The sequence below is a fragment of the Lontra canadensis genome, unplaced genomic scaffold (assembly GCF_010015895.1).
Source record: "Lontra canadensis isolate GAN:19392208 unplaced genomic scaffold, GSC_riverotter_1.0 scaffold24, whole genome shotgun sequence".
NCBI lineage: Eukaryota > Metazoa > Chordata > Mammalia > Carnivora > Mustelidae > Lontra > Lontra canadensis.
Window position 1 is genome coordinate 317,607 of NW_022631018.1, and position 22,546 is coordinate 340,152.

Consider the following 22,546-nt stretch of genomic DNA (forward strand, 5'->3'; position numbering starts at 1 on the left):
ACCTGTCTTCCTGGCTATGATAGTTGCCACAGACTCCTCCCAGCCTCAGGGCCCTTGCACACCTGGTTTCCTCTCCTGGAATGCTCTTCCCTGCCTACTCCTTTAGCCTACTAAACTTTTTTTTTGTTTTAAGACTTATTTATTTATTTTGGAGAGGGGGAAAGAGAGAGAGAGTGGGAGCGAGGGAGGGGCAGAGGGAGAGAATCTCAAGAAGACTCCACAGTGAGCAGGACGCAGGGCTCGATCTCATGACCCTGAGGTCATGACCTGAGCAAAAATCAAGACTTGGTCACTTAAGCAACTGAGCCACCCAGGTGCACCTAGCCTACTAAACTTTTAATTTATCTGCCATTTTCTCAAGAAAGTCTTTCCTGACTTCATCCATTAGGTCAGGCCCTCCTGGTTTTTTGCTCTCACATCTCCCTATACTCTGATAAATCTGAGGGGCAAATATGATAGGAATAAGAACAGTAGCAATGTCCGTGATCATGAGAAAAGCAGAGTTGCCGATGACTTACTAAATGCTAGACATAATGCGGGCACCTGGGTGGCTCAGTGGGTAAAAGCCTCTGCCTTTGGCTCAGGTCATGATCTCAGGGTCCTGGGATCAAGCCCTGCATCGGACTCTCTGCTCATCGGGGAGCCCACTTCTCTCTCTTTCTCTGCCTGCCTCTTTGCCTACTTGTGATCTCTGTCTGTCAAATGAATAAATAAAAAAATCTTTAAATGCTAGACATGATGATAGATGTTTTATATCCATTATTTATTCTGGATAAAAAGTCTAATAAAATACCAGTATCAACCCCATCTTTCAGATGAGAAAACAGTCTTCGGGAGCGTGATTGGCTCTCACGCCCCTGGCTGCCAGGTCAGTTGGGCCTCCCAGGGTCTACTTCCTTGTGCAGCCCCTCCTGTGGTGACTCCTTGCTCACCCAGGTGATTTGCTCTGGCCAATGTCTCTTCAGTTAAGATGACTTAAGCAGAGGCTTGATTCATTCTTACATATTGGAGCTTCTCTTCTTAGAACCCAGTTGCCATTTAAGAATCCCAGACCTGGGGATCCTGGGTGGCTCAGTGGGTTAACCCTCTGCCTTCGGCTTAGGTAATGATCTCAAGGTCCTGAGATGGAGCCCCGCATCGGGCTCTCTGCTCAGCGGGGAGCCTGCTTCCCCCTCTCTCTCTGCCTGCCTCTCTGCCTACTTGTGATCTCTCTCTCTCTGTCAAATAAATAAATAAAATCTTTAATTAAAAAAAAAAAGAATCCCAGAACTAACCAATGAATAAAAAGAACCGTAGGATAAGGTGGGGGGGCCCAGGTGACCCTGCAGCCACCCAAGCCAAATTATAATTATATGATAACATAATACAGGAGTACCTCAGATATATTATGGTTCAGTTCCAGACTAATGCAGTAAGGCAAATATTGTGATAAAGTAAGTCAAGTGAATCTTTTGGTTTCCCAGTGCATGCAAAAGTTATGTCTACACTATACTATAGTCTAGTAAGTGTTCAGTAGCATCATGTCTTTAAAAAATGTACAGATCTGGATTTAAAAATACTTTATGCTCAAAAATGCTAACCATCATGTGAGCTCTCAAGTCATAATCACTAACCACAGATCACTGCAACAAATATAATAATTAAGAGAAAGTTTGAAATATTGCAAGGATGACCCAGATGGGACACAGAGACACAAAGTGAGCAAATGCTGCTGGGAAGATGGAGCAAACAGACTTGCCTGATACAAACCTCTATTTGTAAAAAAATACAGTATCCGTGAAGTACAGTAAGATGAGGAGTGGCTGTAGTGTAGTATAGCACAAGATGAACAGAGTTAATAGGTAACTGATAGAGGTTGCCTACGTTGAGGAAGAACCCAGAGCTAATAAATGATGGGTGTGAATGCGAACTCTAAAACCATAGTCAACCTATAGAACTTCCTAACTATGGGTGAACACTGGATGGGCGTGCCGACTGTCTCCTCTTTCCTGGCTCCTTTCTTGCTCTGCAACACAGTACTTGCCTGCACCCTTTATCCTTTGCCCTCCCTGTCAACACAACTTTCTCTGGCCCAGCTGTCTTGAGTATGTCCTCTGTGGGACAGGACCACTCAGAGCAGCAAGAGTCCCTGGGTATGGTGGGCAGCTTCTCTTCACAATGTGAGGGGCCCCAGGGGAATGGGTTCTCTCTGGGCCTTGGTCCCCCATCACACCCCCTGGGCTCCTCCCCAGGGAAATCAGGTAGGCTGAACTCACCACCACTCTCCCCTATGTCTCCAGGGCACTCTCCCTTCACGTCTTTACCCCATCCTTCCCTATTTCCTCAGGCCGTATTTACCCTATCCTGGACTGACAAATAAGTTTCTCTTGCTCCCCCAAAGATTTCCCATCAGGCATCTGCAGAATTGGCCCCAAGTTCGGGAAAGTCAAGGGTATAAGAGGCAACAAAAGTGCTAGCCCTTCCATCCAAATACCAGCCAGATCTAGGTGTTTTAGACCCAAACCAGAAATGAGAGGGGAAGAACATCTTCTAAAGAAATAAATACAGTGAGGATAGCTGAGGCCTGGAGAGAGCCAGTGGTCAGTCGAAATTTGAAAAATCCCTTATTAAGGGCAGAATTTCCTAGAGCACTTGCATAGCTGATCCTGTCCTCCAGAAAAATAGAAAAAAGGAAGGTTACCTTCCTTTTTTTAAAAAACGTTTTCAAGGTATATTTTACATATTAGAAAATGTACCCATTTCTAGTGTATTATTTAGTTATTTTAATTTCTTTTTTTTTAAGATTTTATTTATTTATTTGACAGAGAGAGATCACAAGTAGGCAGAGAGGCAGGTGGGGGTTGGGGGGGGAGCAGGCTCCCTGTTGAGCAGAGAGCCTGATGTGGGGCTTGATTCCAGGACCCTGATCATGACCTGAGCCGAAGGCAGAGGTTTAACCCACTGAGCCACCCAGGCGCCCTTTATTTTGTTTTTAATTTTTATTTTAGGTATTTATTTATTTCAGAGAGAAATCACACACATGATCGGGAGAGGCATAGAGGGAGAGAGAGAAGCAGGTTCCTCACGGAGTGTGGAGTCAGACATGGGACTCCATCCAGGGACCCTGAGATTATGACCTGAGTCAAAGTCACTTAACTGACTGAGTCACCCAGGCATCCCTTCAATTATTTTTAATAAATTTACCAAGTGGTACAACCATCACTATCAATCAGTTTAGAATGTTTCCATCTCTGCAATAGGATCCCTTATGCCCTCATCCAGTTCCCATCCCCTACGCTAGGCAATCACTAATCTACCCTCTGTCTCTGGAAGTTTGCCTTTTCTAAACATTTCAGATGAATGGAATTCTATAATATGTGGTCTCCTTTGTCCAACTTGTTTTCCTGGGCATAATATTTTTAAAGTTCATTTATGATATAATTTGTTAGTAGTTTATTCCCTTTTTAATTTTATCCATCCATGTTCCACTGGGTGGATATACCACATTTAATCCCTTCACCACTGGATGGACATTAAGGTTGTTTCCAGCTCTTGGCTACCATGAACAATGCTGCTGTGGAAATGGGCATGCAAATCTGGGTGTGGACAGATGTTTTCATTTCTCTTAGGCAGATACCTAGGAATTTCTAGGTAGTTCTATGTTTAACTCTTTTAAAGATTGATTGATTGATTGATTGATTGATTGATTTGACAGAGAGAGATCACAACTAAGGGAGAGAGGCAGGCAGAGAAAGACAGGGAAGCAGGCTCCCCGCTGAGCAGAGAGCCCGATTTGGGGCTCAATCCCAGGACCCTGAGATCATGACCTGAGCTGAAGGCAGAGGCTTAACCTACTGAGCCACCCAGGTGTCCTCTATGTTTAACTCTTAAAAGCAAACTGCCAAGCTGTTTTCCAAAGTAGCTTTACCATTTTGCATTCCCACCAGCAACTCTGAGTTCCTTTACCCTCCTCAAGTCATGGTACAAGCATTCTCTAATCTTTGATCAACTCCCAGTTTTTTATTCCAAGAATTTATTAGGTCCTTGAGAATGTTTCAGTGATGCTGTCTTGGGTTGAATTATGCTTCGTTCCTCTGTAGTGACTTTAGGAGACATTTATGCTGGTTACACTCAATATACACATGTCATTATTTATTTATTTAAAACACTTAGCCCATTGGGCTGGCTCCAAGAACCATTTAGTTTTTGACGATCTCAGGGGATGGTCATGCAAAAGCACTTGCAGACTCTGGGGCAAACAATAGCATACCGGCTTGGAGGATTCACCAAGAAACTAAACCCACTAAAAGTAGACCTCACAGGAGGGTAACCTCAAGTGGCATTTTCTAGAAGAGCACGTTGGGCCTAAAGCAGTCCACATGGAATTCACCAAGACAAAAAGCCAATATGAAGGACTTGTGCACAGGAAACCTCAGGGCCCAGAGGAAACAAGTTTAGAGAGAAGCAAAAGGAATTTAGGGGTGTGTGAAGGTATGTGGCAACACATCTCAGACTCAGTTTTTTTTTTTTTCTCACAGACTTTAATACATTTTTTTATCATGCAACTATCCTCAAAGAAATTTTGGTCAGGTAGCCTGACTTTTTCAAAAAGTCTACTGGATTGTTTCTACACAACAGCAAGAGCATACATTCAAAAAAAAAGTTGCTCAATGACAGAAAATATTCAGATTCAGAAATGAAACTCAAGAAGGCTAGAGTCTAAAAATTACCATTGAGGCCTTGGTAAAATTGAATGCATTTACAACCCTTCCCCACACACCACCACCAAAGAAAGGGGTTGGTGAGTTCACAACTCTTGTCTCTTGAGGTCATTTGCATAAGAACTTAAGGTGCCTCAAATAGCAGAAGTCTGCTGGGCAAAGACTTGTAACACTGAAAAACAAAGTATTTATAAAAGGAAATCGTAGGTTGTTAAGGAGTAATATGAGGGAGTTTCTTGGTGGTATTCTGATTGCAGTGTTAGTTCCTCAATCTACACATGGGCTAAAATATCATAGAACAACACACACACACACACACACACACACACACACACACACACACAAGGAATGCATGTAAAAACTTCTGAAATTTAAATAAAGTTTGTACCTGAGTTTATAATACCATACCAGGCTGGTTTTGCCTGTGGTTAAGCTGGGGAAAGATACGTGGAAACAGCAAAGGTGTGACTTTCGAAACTTCTTGTAAGTCTTAAACTATTTCAAGATAAAAGATGATTAGAAAGAAAGAGAGAGACTGGGATGCCTGGATGGCTCGCTCGGTCTATTGAGCGTCTGACTCTTGATTTTGGCTCAAGTCATGATCCCAGGGTCGTGAGATTGAGCCCCACATCAGTCTCCTCACTCTGTCGGAGTGTGCTTGAAGATTCTCTCTCTCTGCCTTGTCCCTCCAAACTGTGCACTCTCTCTAAAATAAATCTAAAAAAAGAGAGAGAGAGAGAGAGAAGGAAGGAAGGGAAGAAGGAAGGAAGGAAAGAAAAGGAACAATGGATCTTTTTTTCTATAGTCAATGAGGAGTAGAGGTAGGGAAGATGTGGGGGACAGGAAGATAATTCCTAAATTTGAAGATTCCTCCTGAAAAGGAAATTATGAAAAATCAATACAACAAACCCATCCTAAACTGAAATCATCTCTATTTATCTGGTCATATTTATATGTATATACAAACCAAACATATATATGTATTGGCCAGGCATAGCATAAGGAAATTAGCATGTCTAAATGGGGGGGGGTCTAACTGCTCATACTGTACCATTATTTGGCAAGACTGATTAAGAGAAGGAATTCGGGCTTCCGTGTGTCAGCAAGCACAGAGTACAAACGCCAGCAACTGTCCACGGAAGAGGTCTTGGACCCACTGTTCTAGCATCCTTGGCAGGGGCGTCTCTCCAGAGGAAACGGACGCATCAGACTCTTGCAGCCTGGCGACAAGAACCATTAAGAACATTCTTGAATTCCCTTTGCCATGTTCCCATAGTCACTTTTAATTGTGCTTTGGCCGTTCTTGCAGCTTGTGTATAGTAAGATACGAGTTGATTGGCCAACGCAAGAATTTTAGTCCACTTAACCTTATTTCTTCTTCATAAATTAATAATTTAGCATTCTGGTTCAAATATTGATCTCTTGTGGGTTTATAAGTATGAGTGAGCAACTAAAGCAGGAGTTCTTAACCTGGAAACCAAGGATGGGCTTTAGGGGATCCATTAAGCCCATGGATTGAATGCAAAAGCGTGCGTGTGGGGGTGGCATGTATATCAAGCAGAGAAGTCAGCAGCCTTCACCAGATTCCCATACAGGGTTTCAGATCTGGATGCGTTGCAAAAAGGATTTCCAGGCTCATGTGACTTACTTTCACGGAACACACTGGGAATATTTTCCTACCCTATAATTCTTTATAACACCATTTTTAGCAGCTCCGAAGGATATAATTGCTCTAATTCTTCTTCTAAGAAAAATTTGAAAAGCTTAGTCACTAATAACCTCCGAAAGACATAATTTTCAGGTGAAACATTGACTTATTTTTATGAATGGATGCCCAAATGTGAGAGCTAATGGCAGTCAATACTATGAATTGCTGACACTGACGAGACACCAGCTCTGTTCTGGGGTGTGCTGTGGGTTAGAGATCTTACCATCAGCTTTACAACAGTCCAGAGGGGTGGATATAGAGGAAACTAAGGTCCAGACGTTAAAGAACGTACCAAGAGGGAAGCCTGGGTGGCTCAGTCGGTTAAGTGACTCTTGATTTCACCTCAGGTCATGATCTCAGGGTCCTGGGATGGAGCCCTGATTTGGGCTCCATGGGGAGTCTACATGAGGGCTCCCTCTCTCCCTCTGCCACTTCTCTCTCTCTCTCTTTAAGATAAATAAATAAACTTAAAAAAAAAAAAAAAAAGAACATCCCAAGAACACATAACTATCAGGGAGAAGTTCAGCTGCCACAACTAACTGGCCTTTCCCCCCAGCCATCACACTCAATATCTTTATCCTTCAATCTCCACAAGGAGGCACTTCCCCCTTGAAGCTTTATTCCCACCCAAAGTCATTTTTCCTCTCATTCTTCAGCTGGTTCCAAACCTCCTTACCTAGCATGGTTGGACTATTATCTACCTCAGGGTCAGTAAACTTTTCCTGAAAAGGACCAGATAGTACATATTTTAGGTTTTGTGGCCCATATGGTCACTGTCACAGCTACTCAGCAGGGCTGCCCATTGGAGCGTGAAAGCAGCCATAGACAAGATGGAAGTGAATGGGTCTGGCTGTGTTTTAATAAAATTTGATTTATAGATGGTGAAATTTTAATTTCATATAATTTTCCCGTTTTGCAAAATATTGTCTGTCTTTGCATTTTTTTCCCAACCGTTTCAAAACGTGAAAACTATTCCTTGCCCATGCTTGGCCCAAAATGGGTGGCTAGCTGGGTTTGACCTGTGGGCCAAAGTTTGCCAACGCTGCTGGAATGGCATCTTATGTGTTCCTTCTCTCCACGACCAGACAGAAAACCAGTGAGCTTAAAATTAGATCTTAACCTTTTCTTATTTTCCACTGAATCTCTATTCAGGGCTAGACTCCTAGACTCGTAAATAAGTGCTCAAAACTGACTTGATTAAAACCCTGATGCTTCCTCAGAGCCAGATCCAAGAAGAAATAAAAAGTCCATCTCCAAACAGGCAAGCATGTTTATTTGTTTATTTTCTTCACCTTTTTCCACCTCCCTAGCAGAAATCTGTATCACTCAAATATCACAGCGATTTTTTTTTTTTTGGTTCGGAGTCCTGACAAATACCCACGGGCTCGGCCAGCTTGAAGGTCAGATGGTACCCTGGCCAGGGGCCAGTGAATACAGCTGGTAAAAACTCAAGCTGTCACACACTTGTTGCTCGCTCTGGTGTTCTAGTTCCTTCATCATGAATTATTAGATTATTTATAATAACGAATTGCTACGTGAGCAATTATTTTTAAAACCATAATCCCCGACCAGGAGTGATGTCATGACCCGATGGGTCACACTTAGGACTGTGAGAGAGCCACGCTCTAGGACTGACTGCCTCGTGTCTTTTCTGGGCCTTCATTTCCCCACCCGTAAACGGAGGGTCATAGCACACCTCACCTCCTGCGGGCCTCGGGAGCCTGCACTGATAGGAAACCACCCTGCCGAGGGAGCAGTAAGCTGTCAGCTTCTCCACCGAACCTTGGCTACACCCTATCAAGCAGGGCCGGTCTATGGTATCAGAAGACAGACTTTACGTGTAAGGATTAAAAACCACTTTATTTGCTTTCAGGCCGTAACAACGAGCTATGAAATCAAGCTGATATTTACCACCGAGGGTGCATGTAAAAATTATGTAACATATGCCAGTGAGCTCTCTTGTTTTAGGCTTGCACTGTGAAATCGCTGAAACCGGCGACTGTAACGACAGCAATCTTCTTGCTGTCCTGCTGTGGGTCCCATGTCACTGCCGAACAGCGCCTGAAAACGGGAGACTGGGTTATTCTCCGCCAAGCACCACGCGGGACATGGTTTTCAGGAGCGAACCTTACAAAGGCTTCGGGGCACCACGTCAGGTCCTAGGCATTTGAAGAGCCCCTTTTCTGTGGGGCTGGGATGTTCTGCTCCATTTCTCCAAGTTTTCTGGTGGTGGTTGTTGTTGTAAGAATTTTTTTCAGTAGAATTCATTTTCACCCACTTTACAGATGCCTTAAAATAATGTGCTGGAAACTCTTCCAACAGCGGCCAGCTAGCCTGTGAGGTGGGGAGGCTGCTCTCTCAAGGGCGAAGCAAGCCTGGAGAGCAAGGTTTGGAAGCGGCCGCAGGCACCAGGCAGGGGACGGAGTCCACGCTCATGTGTTAACTGCAGCCAGAGAAACTTGTTCCCGCCAGAACTCCCTCAGTTTTCCGCAGCCCCCAGAACAGCAAGCAATCTCAGACGTGTTGCAGAGTAGGAGGGGGTCATAAATTGACTCACAAAAGATGTTCTTTCAAAGCTCAAACTATAGTCACCTTGGAGAAAGGGCAGGTGGGGTGGAGGGGGGAGCTTGGCTTTGTAACTGGAGTCGGGGGCTCCAGTAGGAGGTGGCTTCTGCTCCCCAGTGCTGCCTCATTCCATAGCAAGGGTCAGGGGACGCCCGTGTACACTGTATTGGTGGTGTTTGTATGGCTGCCGGGATGAAGAGTGCTTCCAGGAATGCTGGCGATTACTAATTATTATTATTATAATACAGTGGGTAGGTCTGTTGTCCTTCAGCAGATAGCTGCTTATATAAGTACTTGGCTTTGATGTAAGAAGCGCCTAAGCATCAGTGGTTAGCGTAATTTTGGTTGGTTTTTGCAACCAGCTGTGGTCATTAGGGAGCCTCCCTGAACATGACCCTCAGCAATAGTTCACATATTTCTAAGTGGGTGAGTCCCTGAGTCATTGATCAAGAATTTAAGTCGCTGGTGTGCCAGATCTTGTTCCTGTTACCAGCCCGTCGGTCCCTCTCTCCCTCTACCTTCACTGATGATCTCAGGGTAGAAAAGAAAATATGTTCTCTCAAATGTGGATTCGTATTACTTGAGATTGAGAAGTCCGTGAAAGGTTTTCACTGACTTGAGAAAGTCTTTCGCGAGCCTAGGAGCAAAAATGGAAAGGGGTGAGAAGAAAAAAAAAATGGCGAGGTGAGGAAGAAACACCATTTGGGGCAAGTCTCGTGTTAATTTGATTATTTTGACAATTATTGCATTCTGGTTGTGGCGAGATACTGGAGATACAAAGATGCAAAGCAGGAAGGAGAGACTCCGGCTGGGAGGGGTGGACAGACCAACGGACAGGCACTCTAAAGAGCCACAGGGGCAGCAAATCCTACAAACAGTGGAAGCACAAAAGAGGAAAGGACTCTTCTCTCTGGCAGGAAGCGAGTGGGTGGGAAAAAGTCAAAGAAGGGCATAGGAGCTTAGTCTGGAGCAATGGTTTCGATGCTCTAGGCTCATAAATTACCCCCATTCCAGGTGGGAGCAGCCCTGGAGCAGGAGTGCAGGACCCACCTGCTCGGTGATCCAAAAGCAAACAGAGTCCGAATTCTCAGAAATGCCTAAGCCCTGCAGTTCCATGCCGAGAAGGACCCCAGTCTCCTGCCCCAGTCCCACCTCGGGTCTCATCAGCGCGTCGTCTCGGAAGCCTCCTGGTTCCTTGGAGTTTCTGTAACACTTGGACTCTGTGCCATTTGTCTTACACTTCCATCCTCTTTGGTCCCCCCCACCCACATCTCCCTGCATCCCTAATACTTACTGTGAGCAACCGGAGGGCCAGGATTGGGTCTCAGTAGGCGAGGGTCGCCATGAGTGTCACTGTTACTCCCTTTGAATGGACGGGCTCAGTTTTTCACGATGCTCTCTGTCCCTAGAGTCCCACAGCAGGCATTTTTTTCTCTTTCTTGTATTTTCTTATTTGGAAATTTGAAATGAATAGAAAAGTCGTAACGAGTGAAAATAGTACTTTTTTTTTTAGTAAAAGTTGCAGACTTCACACTCCCTTACTCCTTAATCCTTCTCTATGTAGTTATGTGTTTCCTATAAACAAGGATGTTCTCTTGTACAGTACAACCATCAAGATAACAACCCTGACATTGGTCCAACATTACCATACAGTTCCCCAGATTCCATTCCGTTTCCCCCATTGACCCAAGTTTACGTTGTACAGATCCTCTGCAGTTGTCATTTCTCTCTAATCTCCTTCATTTGCAGGGGAGCCTCGGTGGTTCCATGGGTTAAGCATTTGCCTTTAGCTCAGGTCATGATCCCAGCATCCTGGGATCAGGTTCCACAACAGCCTCCCTGCTCAGTGGGGAGCCTGTTTCTCCCTCTTCCTCTGGCCCCCTGCTCGTACTCGCTCACTCACTCTCCTCCTCTCTCTCTCTAATAAATAAATGAAATCTTAAAAAAAAAAAAAAAAACTCCTTCATTTTGGAACAATTCTTCTGTTTTTCCTTTTCTTTCATGACCTTGACATTTTTTTGAAGCCTGTAGTTATTTTGTGGAATGTCCTAGCAGTTTGGGTTTATTTGATGTTTCTTGATGATTTTTTTTTATGATTTATGTATTTGTAGCAAGAATACCTCAGAAGCAATGGCTTGGTCTTCTCATTTCATCATATTAGGAGGCAAATAACATTAGTTTGTCCCGTTACCGTTTTCTTTTACATTTGGTAAACATGGGGCCTTAAAGGATTTTTCCACTGAGTCATTCGTAGGTATTTTGTAAGGAGATAACTTACGATTTCTATTGTAAGATAGCCTTTTCCTTTCTCCTCCGTTTATTCATTTAATTTTTATCAGTGTAGACTCATGGATTCCTATTTTTTTCTTTTTTAGTGTTTTTTTTTTTTTTAAGATTTTATTTATTTGACAGACAGAGATCACAAGTAGGCAGAGAGGCAGGCAGAAGAGAGGAAGGGAAGCAGGCTCCCTGCTGAGCAGAGAGCCCGATGCGGGGCTCGATCCCAGGACCCTGGGATCATGACCTGAGCCAAAGGCAGAGGATTTAACCTACCGAGCCACCCAGGTGCCCCATGGATTCCTATTTTAATCAAAAGGTTAAAATCAGTAACTATCATCTGTGGTGATGCTCAAATCGCCCCAGGCTTGGCCAGTAGGAGCTCATTTTAAGGCAACTCTTCTGTCTTGGAGCATTTCCTTACTTTGTACTTCAAGAAGTTCCTGTCTCATCTTCTATGGCCCCGGCCCATCCCTCGAGTCAACCATTTCTCTAAGAACACTGGTTCCTTTTTCTTTTTTTTTTTTAATATTTATTTATTTGAGAGAGAGAGTGAGAGAGAGAGAGAGAGAGAACACACATGGGGAGTGACAGAAGGAGAGGGAGAAGTGGACTCCCTGCTGAGCAGGTACTCCTGCCCCCCCCCCATGAAACTTGATCCCAGGACCCTGAGATCATGACCTGAGGCAAAGGCAGACACTTAACCAACTGAGCCACACAACTCCCCAGAAACCCTGGTTCCTTTAAATGGAAAATACTATTTAGAAGCTAATCCTCACAAGCTAGGTATGCTCATGGCTACCAGGATATCTTTGCTGCTGGCTCTCTAAGCAGCTAGAAGCTGGAAATATGTGTCTTTATCTACCTGTGTACATGTGTGTGCACTTGTACATCTATGTGTGTCTCTGTGTGCAAGCACACATACACACATCTACACACATCCTACCTCTATCTCTAGCTATGTCTATGCCTACTGGCAGCTCCGACTTCACGCTGACTCCCAACTCCAATCTCACACAACAGGGTTTACTCTGGAATTCATTTTCCCTTTAGAAGAGATTTGTAATTCCCCTCCAACTGCAGGAAATCCTCAACGTATTATTTGCTTAATCGTCTCTGTATGACCCCCGTCCCCCAGCTGTCCTGGTCAAAAGCTTGCCCCCTCACGATGGGCCCCCATACCCCGAGGGAGGGAGGGGACTTTTAATCCACAGTGACTTGCATGATCTGAATTAAAACTCTCTGAGTGAATTCTGCCCACTTTTGCCGCTGCCTGGACTCTGAGAATCAGTAACGAAGAAATCACAGGTTGACTTTTCCCGTTGTTGCTTAGCAGAGTGAATGTTATTTTCTTTACCATGGCAGTGACCGCTTTAAATGTGGTGGGGTTTTTTTGTTTGTTTTGTTTTTTTTCCTGTTTGCTCTTCTCTACGTCTCTGATTACTCACAGGACAGTAACAGGATTAACCCAATCCATTCAAAGATGTGTAGTTCTCCCAGCTTCTCCCAGGAAGAGTGCATTATAAATATTATAGAGCTGTAAAAACCAGAGCTAGAGGCCAGAGGTCAGCCGATCCCTCCCCACAGCGGCCAGATGGTTGGCTTTTCTGGTGCATTCTCCAAGCCACAGCCTCACATCCTAGATACACATCTTTAAGTCATTTTTGACTCCTCCAGCCGCCACCCACCCCCTCCCCCATGTCCAGTGCTAACTTGGAGGCAGGGAGTTTGCCCGTGCCAGAGTCGCTTGGGTCAGTTTCCCCTCGACCAGTTCTGTCCCCCACAATGTCCTCACTGTTCTGGAGGAGAATGGAAATCCTTTCCCGAGAGCTACATCATCCCCACACTTAGAAGTTTTCTTACAGAATTTTCAAAACCAGAGAGCTGCACTGCCCCACGAGTACAAATGAAGTTGAAAATCCCATTTCTAGGGCGCCTGGGGGTGCTCAGTTGGTTAAACGACTGCCTTTGGCTCAGGTCATGATCCAAGAGCCCTGGGATTGAGTCCCGCATCGCATCGGGCTCCTTGCTCAGCGGGGAGCCTGCTTCACCCTCTCCCTGTGCTGCTCCCCCTGTTTGTGCTGTCTCTGTCCCTCTCTCAAATAAATACATAAAATCTTGAAAACCCCATTTCTAAAATTACCTTCGACACCGTCACAAAACTTATATGGTGAGGGAAAATGGATGCTAACGGGGCCCACCGCCTTTCGGTCCAGAGCTGACTTTGTTTGAGAGGAGCAAGGAGAGCTGCCTGGCAACAGAACGCATCGCTGTGCATAAACTTTGTTTACGGCCAAGGCTGGAGTAAAGGAACAGATGGTAAGAAAATCGGATTTAAAGAAGGGACAGATGCGCCTGCATCGGGGAGCTTGGTAAATCTCTTGGCTTCTGGTTTGCATGTGAGAGTTGAATCTAACCTCCCCACAGCAGTCGCGCCCCTGTTCACTGTTGCCTTTGACTGTTTGCATCTCGTCTCTGTGGATGGTTAATACAGCCTGTTGCAAGCATTTATCTCTTCCCTCCCACGGGGAATGTGTTTTCCCAGGGATTTGTATGTTCCCTGTCCTTTTATGGAAAGCAGTCTCTTGATCGTCCCTGCGATTGTATATCTAAAACTTCAAGACTATTTAAGCCATTAGCCTTGCTTGTCTATGGAGGATGGGATTATATTTCTGTGATCTTAGGACTATTTACAATGAGCATGTATAACCAGGAGAAATAAGCATACACATTTCTGCTTGATGCGTTCGTAAGCACGCTCTCCCCCCCAGCCATCATGCTTCAGCATCTCCCTTCGGTGCTTTTGTGTGTGAGGGCCAAGTTTAAGAGGCTAACCCCCACGATATGTAAAACAGCTATTATAAATGTTACATTAGGGCTGCCCGGGGCCCACTCCCCCCTCCTTCCTAAGGGAAAGTGTATGTCATACTACAGTTGAGATTTTCGTTGGCTCCCTCGGGGAGGTGAAGGGGAAGAAGACACACATTCTAGCTCAGTGATGTATGGCTGGATTTAAGAGCTCCGATTGCTCTATGCTGGAATCCAGTTATAAACATTTTTATCCCCAAATGACCCCTATGCATTTATAGCAATTCTAGGGCCTTCGTCACTGCCCCACAAGTGACTTCCCTGCAGAGACATGCTCCATGACCAGATGGTCCGCCCATTCCTGCGTGCTGGCAACCAGTCCCTCCTCGGCAACATCGCATTCTGTGAAAGTCACTCCTTCGGATTCATCCTGAGCGAAAGATTGACTACTTAAGTAAATATGCTATATGTTAGAGAAATAGTGCCTTACAAATGGTCACAAATTGAAAATCAGAGTATCTTAGGGGTACCTCTTGATTTTGGCTCAGGTCATGGTCTCAGGGTCATGAGATCGACCCCCGAGACAGGCTCCACACTGAGCGAGGAGTCTGCTTAAGATTCTCTCTCTCCCTTCCCTTCCTCCCACCCCCACCCCTGTGCATGCAAGTGTACTCTCTCTCAAATAAAATAAAAGTATCTTACAGGGCACCTGGGTGGCTCAGTGGGTTAAAGCCTCTGCCTTCAGCTCAGGTCATGATCTCAGAGTCCTGGGATCAAGCCCTGCATTGGGCTCTCTGCTCAGTAGGGAGCCTGCTCCCCACCCCCCAACCCCCGCCTGCCTCTCTGCCTACTTGTGATCTCTCTCTCTCTCTGTCAAATAAATAAATAAAATCTTTAAAAATAAATAAATAAAAGTATCTTATGGGATTGACTGCAAAACACCACCAGAACTGGTCTGACCCAAGTCCTTGCCTCCAGGAGTGAACAGGGCCAGCTGTGGCTCTCTGGGCACCAACGTGATCTTTTTGGATGGTACACAAGTTGCCATCTCCAAGTACACTCGCCGGTATTCCTCACCAGCCCCTGGCCCACACCAAGGCTGCACTCTGGAACTTCCAGTTGGTTCTGATGTCCAGGGGGACTCTCTTCACCAATTTCTGGAAGGCAACATTGGGATGAAGCCTATGGCTTGTGGTACCCCCAGTCTCCCATAGCACTCGGATTCCAGCCCGTATCAGTGCGGCTTCCTCTGCTTCCACCCGGGGCAGAGGACACAGAGGGAGTCCTGGGACTGGAAGTACAAAGGCCAGGCTGAGCATAGGGCATCTTAGGTGACAACCAAACACAGCTGCTTTAAGTGAGTCATGTTCTCTGACTGAGTAGTGTCTAAATCTGCCACTGCTTCTGATTCCCCAGCTCCAACACACTGCAGTCACCAAGTTAAGGGAAAAACCACCACCAAGAAACCTCCAAAAGAATCCACTGTGCCATACCCATTCATAACCATCAGCCAGGAGACAATTCGTTAGGCCTCCCTTTTTTTTTTTTTTTTTTGGCATCTTTTCCTTTACCTGTTGCAAATATACCCTACCCTGGGTTCTGTGAAGTTCAAACTTTTGTTTGCATGGGATGGATCTTAAGGGCATTGTGCTAAGTGAAATAAGTCAGAGAAACGAATACAGAATGATCTCACTTGTATGCAGAATCTAAAACAAAACAAAACAAAACAAAAAAACAAACAAACTGAACTCATAGAGCATATTGGTGGTGGTCAAAGGTAGGGGTGGGGTGGGTGGGAGAGGGTGGGTTGAAAGGGGTGAAGATCGTCAAAAGGTACAGATTTCCACTTAGAAAATAATCAAGTCATGGGGATGTAATGTGACTACATTACACTGAATTAACATTGCACATTAATAACACTGTGATGTATATTTGAAAGTTGCTAAGAGAGTAGATTTTAAAAGTTCTCATCGCAGGAAAAAACAATTTGTCATCCCTCTGTGAGTCTGTTTGGGATTCTCTATCCCTCTCCCTCTGCCCCTCCAGCTCATTCTGGCTCTTTCTCTCTCTCAAAATAAATAAATCTAAATATATATATATGAAAATCTGAATTATTCTATCCTGATTATATATTCAAATTCTCAGAAACCTGCTCGGCTTGGGGCACTTGGGTGGCTCAGTCGGTTGGGTGACCAACTCTTGATTTCTGCTCAGGTCACGATCTTAAGGTCGTGAGATCAAGCCCCACCTTGGGCTGGTGTTCAACGGGGGAGTCTGCTTGAGATTCTGCCTCTCCCTCTGCTCCTCCCTCCCCTGCTAAAGTAAATAAATCTTCAACAAAAAAAAAGAAAGAAAGAGAGAGAAAGGAAGGAAGGAAGGAAGGAAGACAACTGCTCAGTTTATCTCAAGAGCTAAAGTTCACTGTAAGTCTATATATAGTGAAACGTGAGGCAAACAGGGACAGTGTCACGCAGGGGAACTAGACGTCTTGAGAACACAGTGACAGTTCCAGCCTGACGGCTTTCACAGACGGAGAGTGGACGGGGACCAGACAGCTGTGAGTGCTTCCTGTCCTCAGATCCCGAGTCTTCCCCTACAGGAAGCGCTGTCATATGGGAAACTAAGGCATAGAGTGGCAAAGGAGCATTTGCCAGCGGCCCTGGTTCAGGGTCCCATGTTCCTTCCAGAAACACGAGGCATCGTCGTTCCCCCGCAGGCAGACCTCATCGAGCTTCACTGTGGGGGTGGCCCAGAGACTCCCTGGTTGGCCTCCCCTGCGCTTGCTGTGGCCAGAGGACTCCGTGTCCTCTCCCTCGGGGTTTTCATTCATACTCTCAGCAGGTCTGCTTTGAGTGCGGTTTCCCTGGTGCTGCTGGGCAGGGCACACTGGGCAAGTGCCCGGGTGGTACTGTTTGTCCTTGGTGGGATGGATGTGGCGTCCTTGGAGGGAATAGAAATGTAGACACATCACCACAGCATGACAGAGCGGGGAGAAAACAGCAAGCCAGAGGACAGAGAAGTAGTGAAATCAAGTCCCCTCCTATATCGCCCGGAGTTCAGAAGGCCTGAAGGCCACCCCCTGGGGGCTCCTAGAACCAGTCGGGGAGAAATTTGAAGGGACTGAAAATAGGTAGGCATGGAGAATGGGAGACCCAGGGAAATGTTGCTTTTGATGATTCTTTTCTTTTTTCACTTCAGGGAAACAGGGATTACGTGTTTGTAGCTCTCACAAAATAGAGCTTTCTAGCCTGTTCCTTTACAAATGTAGATGCTCGTGGCGTGTTGATTTAAGTAAACTGCTCTTTCCTTTTCACATCAAGACCAAGGCCCAAAATAGGACCACCTCCTCCACAAAGCACTCACTTATCACCCTGCAGGTTTACTGAGACCCTACTGTGTGCCACGCACTGTCCTTGACATTGAGGACACAGCAATTACTGAAAGGCACAAGACACTGATGAATTAAGACATAGACCACAAGTGGGGAAAGGGTGTTAGAGGGCATCTGCTCTACCCCTCACCCAACACGGACCTGACCACTAGCCAGCCTGCCTCTCCTCCACATTTCCACCAGGGACCAGCTCTAATTCTTAGAAAGCTCTTGCCTGAGTGGTGTAAAATTCTGTTCTCCTGCTGCTTATTGGCCTTCATTTCATTCTCTGGGTCGAGACAAACTAAATTTCCTTCTATCTGACAACCCTGCAAATACCGGTCTACAAACTCTTGTCGTCACCCTTGTTCCTCATCTCTCTGCCATCCACCCCTTTGCTCACCAAGCACAGGACAGACCCCCTTCCCTGCCCTCTCCCCCATCCCTGCCTTACCCACTCTCAGCCTCAAGAGCCTACCATATTTGGACTTCTTCAGCTTACAATCTATTTGTTCTTTATGCTTGGTCTTCCTTCTTTCCTCCCTCTGCATATCCTTAGCACCCAACACTACGTCTGTAATTGTTCCAACCTCTGCCTTTGCTTACAGTGCTAGTTGATTGCCATCCTGGGCAAATTAGAATTGGACAGATTGCGGTAAATGTAGCAGCAAGGAGGGGGCAAGTTGGCCCTTTCTTTTGGGCTTTGTTCTGCCCTTGGCTGGGTCTGTGACATCTCTTTACATTTAAATTATTACCATGCAGAATTATTTAAGAAACTAGGTCAGGGAGTTCATGTATGTTTGAGATTTTGATCACTAAACTAAAATTTAATAAAACATGTCTACCAGCAAGGCTTTGTACAGATAAAAAGGAAGCAGAGAATGAGTAAATGAATGAATGGGTGGACGTTTTCTTGTCCATAATTCTTAGAATCAGTGGTGACCATTTTTAGTTTTGTCCTTCTCATGCCAAATAGTAAGTCAAGTGGATGGTCTTTCGAATCAGAATAACCAAGTTTCGGTTCTTACAATCCCTAGTTTATTTATACTAAATGAATATATAATCCCATCACACTAAACAGCCTAATTAGCAAGCATTTATGCTGTTGAAGCCATGACCCAGTTTCCCGAAGACATCTGTTTTCTAAAAGGATCTTTTCAAACTCAGATTAAAAGATACTACTCAAGTAGGATTGCCAGATAAAATACGGGGCACTCAGCTAAATTTGAATTTCAGATACGTGGCAAATAATTTTTTAGTATGTGTATGTCTGTTATCACGTAGGGTAGCCTTATACTAAAATATTATTCATTTTTTAAATTGAAATTCAAATTTATTTTAGCATCTTCTATTTTTCTCTTTTTATTTTCCTAAATCTATCAACCCTGTACCCAAGACATAACCCTTAGAAGAATTTCATCTCCATTCCCACCCTTCTACTGCTAAGCTTCCTTTTCCCCATCCTCCTTCCCATTATATTTTTCTTTCTTTCTGTTTGGATAAAAGACTCAGATCTCAGTTCTCCCAATATAATAACCTCATTTCAATTCCAAATTGTTTTATTTTTTTTCCCCTTTGACAATATACAACAGGTGAATAGCCTTGTTGACTTCTATTGTGGGATTTTAAAAAAATGTGTGTAGGGTAAAATGCCAGGGAAATCGGCTTAAGCAGCTTCTCAACTGATGACTAAGAGTTTAACAGTTGCAAACAGGTGAAACCAGTCTCACTGTTCAGATGATGCAAACTCCCAGGGTCAGTCTGGGTGGAGATCTGTGGCAGTAAAACATAATTCCCTGTCAACAGAAATGACTTTACTGAATGTTATCTCCAGGCATCTAAAGGCCTTGTGTATTTAACATGGTTCTTCTTTTCACCTGAGAACTGGATTCATTTCCTTTTTTTTTTTTTTTTAATACCTTTAGACTCTATTTCCCTTTCACTCCCGAAACTCTTGAGACTGTCCATGAAGGTTGTCAGAGAACCCTCCACTGACTGGCTTCTTTGAGGGCTCTGGGCCATCCCATATCTCAAGAGACTATCTTTACAGCCCTGGGGAGCACAGAGCTGGGACATGCCCCATCGCGACCACCCTCAGCCAGCACGTGGAGTCATTCATGCTATTGTGCTAGCCATGATTGATTAATCCGTTGTTAATGGGTCTAAGCAGACACATGGGCCAAATTATAAGTATGGGGGAAAGACACACTCTTCCTTCTTTTTATTTTTTCTTTAAAGTTTTATTTATTTATTTGACAGAGATCACAAGTAGGCAGAGAGGCAGGCAGAGAGAGAGAAAGAGAGAGAGAGAGAGAGAGAGAGAGAGAGAGAGAAGCAGGCTCCCCGCTGAGCAGAGAGCCCGATGCGGGACTCGATCCCAGGACGCTGGGATCATGACCTGAGCCGAAGGCAGCGGCTTAACCCACTGAGCCACCCAGGCGCCCCACACTCTTCCTTCTTAATTGAAGTATAATTAACAGAATTTTATCTTAGTCTCATATATAATTTGTCAGCTCGGCATTGCTCAATGCTCACCACTTGAAGTGTCGTCACCGTCGGTTACCATACGTTTCATCTTCCATCTTCCGGTGTTATTACAATATTATTGGATTATAGTCCCAGTATTATTGACTATATTGTACTTTTCATCATCACGGCATTTTATTTTTTTTGGTAACTGGAAATTTGTATCTCTTATTCCCCTTTATCTATTTTGCCCTTCCCCCTGTTCGTGTCCCCTCTAGCAACTACCAGTTTGTTCTCTGTATTTATTTATTTTTAAGATTTTATTTATTTATTTATTTGAGGGAGAGGGTGCAAGCAGGGGGAGGGGCAGAGAGAGAGGTGGACGCAGACTCCCCGGTGAGTGAGGAGCCCAATTTGGAACTCGATCCGAAGGTCCTAGGATCATGACCTAAGCTGAAGGCAGGTGTTTAACTGACTGAGCCACCCAGGCACCCCTTTCTCTATATTTAAGAGTCTGGTTTTCGTGTGTTTGTTCATTTGTTTTGTTCTTTAGATTCCACAACATCAGCATTTCCACACATATGGTATTTGTCTTTCTTGGACTTATTTCACTTAGTATAACTAGGTCCATCATGTTATCCCAAATGCCAAGATCTCATTCATTTTTATGTCCGAGTAATATTCCATTGTGTATACACATACCACATCTTTATCCATTCAGCTATCCATGGACTTGGGCTGCTTGCATAACTTGGCTGTTAGAAATCATTCTGCAGTAAACATAAGGGTGCATATATCTTCTCAAATTACTGTTTTTGTTTTCTTTGGGTAAATGCCCAGTAGGGGAATTACTGCATCATATGATATTTCTATTTTTAATTTTTTCAAGAACCTCCATACCATTTTTCACAGCGGTTGCACCCATTTATGTCCCAGCAGTATTGCACCAGGATTCTCTTTTTCCCACATCCTCTCTAATGTTTGTTATTTTTTATCCCTTTGATACTAGGCATTATGACTAGTGTGATGTGGTATCTCATTGTGATTTTGATTGGCATTTCCCTCATGATTAGAGTGATGTTGAGCATCTTTCCATGTGTCTCTTGGTCATCACGGACATTTGTATGTCTTTTTTAGGAAGATGTATATTCAGGTCCTCTGCCCAATTTTTAATCAGATTGTTTTTTTGTTATTGAGTTGTGTAGGTTCTTTATGTATTTTGGATATTAACCCCTTATCGAATATATCATTTGCAAATATCTTCTCCCAATCAGTAGATTGTCATGTCATTTTGTGAGTGGTTTCCTTAGCTGTGCAAAGGCTTTTTATTCTGGGGTTTTCCTGATAGTTTATTTTTGCTTTTGTTTCCTGTGTCTGAGGAAACATATCCATAAATACGGTGCTAAGAACGATGTTGAAGAGATTACTGCCTATGTTTTCTCTCAGGAGTTTTTATGATTTCAGGTCTCACATTTCGGTCTTTAATCCATTTTGAGTTTATTTTTGTGTCTGGTGTGGATAAGTGGTTCAGCTCCACTCTTCCACATGTAGTCAAAAGACATTTTTCTTTCTTTTTTTTTTTAAGATTTTATTTTTTTGACAGAGAGAGACACAGCGAGAGAGAGAACACAAGCAGGGAGAGTGGGAGAGGGAGAAGCAGGCTTCCTGCTGAGCAGGGAGACCAATGCAGGGCTCAATCCCAGGACCCGGGGATCACGACCTGAGCCGAAGACTTTTAACGACTGAATCACCCAGGTTCCCCAAAAGACACATTTTTCTTATTGAGAGTAGGCTGCATCAACATCTGTGGCATGAGACTTTAAATTGTTAAGTAATTATTGTCAACATGTTAGACAATGAAAGCTGATTCAATGTACAATTACGTGCTTTACCTCACTGGAAATGATAAACTATGCGGTAGGCTGGTAGCTATGTTTAACAAAATACTACTCAGAATAGTTTAGGAGACTCTAATAAATTAACTTAAACATGGATTCTTAGAGATGTTAAAAATAATTGATTTAGTAAACCAAATATTAAGATATCCATGAGCTTCAAAGAACAAACTTGAGATCCAGATACTTCAGTTCTCACACTTTCATACGTATAAAACTGTCCCAGGGACTTTCCTTAATACAGACCAGTCTTGTGTCCCATTCCTAGAGACTCCCCTTCAGCAGACTGTGTAGGGTTGTGGTTAAGAGCATGGATTCAGGATCCAGACTAATCTGCAACTTTACTTACCTCTGGAATTCTCCCCTGCCTCAGTTTCCCCATCTGTAAAATGGGAACAATATTGCCTATTGTGCGGAGTTACTGTGAGGGTTAAGAGTTACTATCTGGGAAGCACTTAGTAGACAAGCCGTAGATGTTAGCAATATTTTAAAAAACTAACACTCCAGGTGGCCACCTGCCTGGCAATCCTCAGCCCACACTTTCCTGAATGATGCAGTGTGGCCCAAGGCTAGCTGTTGACTCAGTTTGGGCTGCACATAAATTAGTTAATCTCTCTGTCCATCTGTTTACTCCAGTAAAAGAAGTCTGAGAATTCTTACCTAACCCACAGATTGAGTCCTAGAGAAAGGAAGTAGCTACGTTTTCCCCAATAGCCTGGCAGTGTTCACTCTGCTCTGGGAGAGACCTGGGAACAGT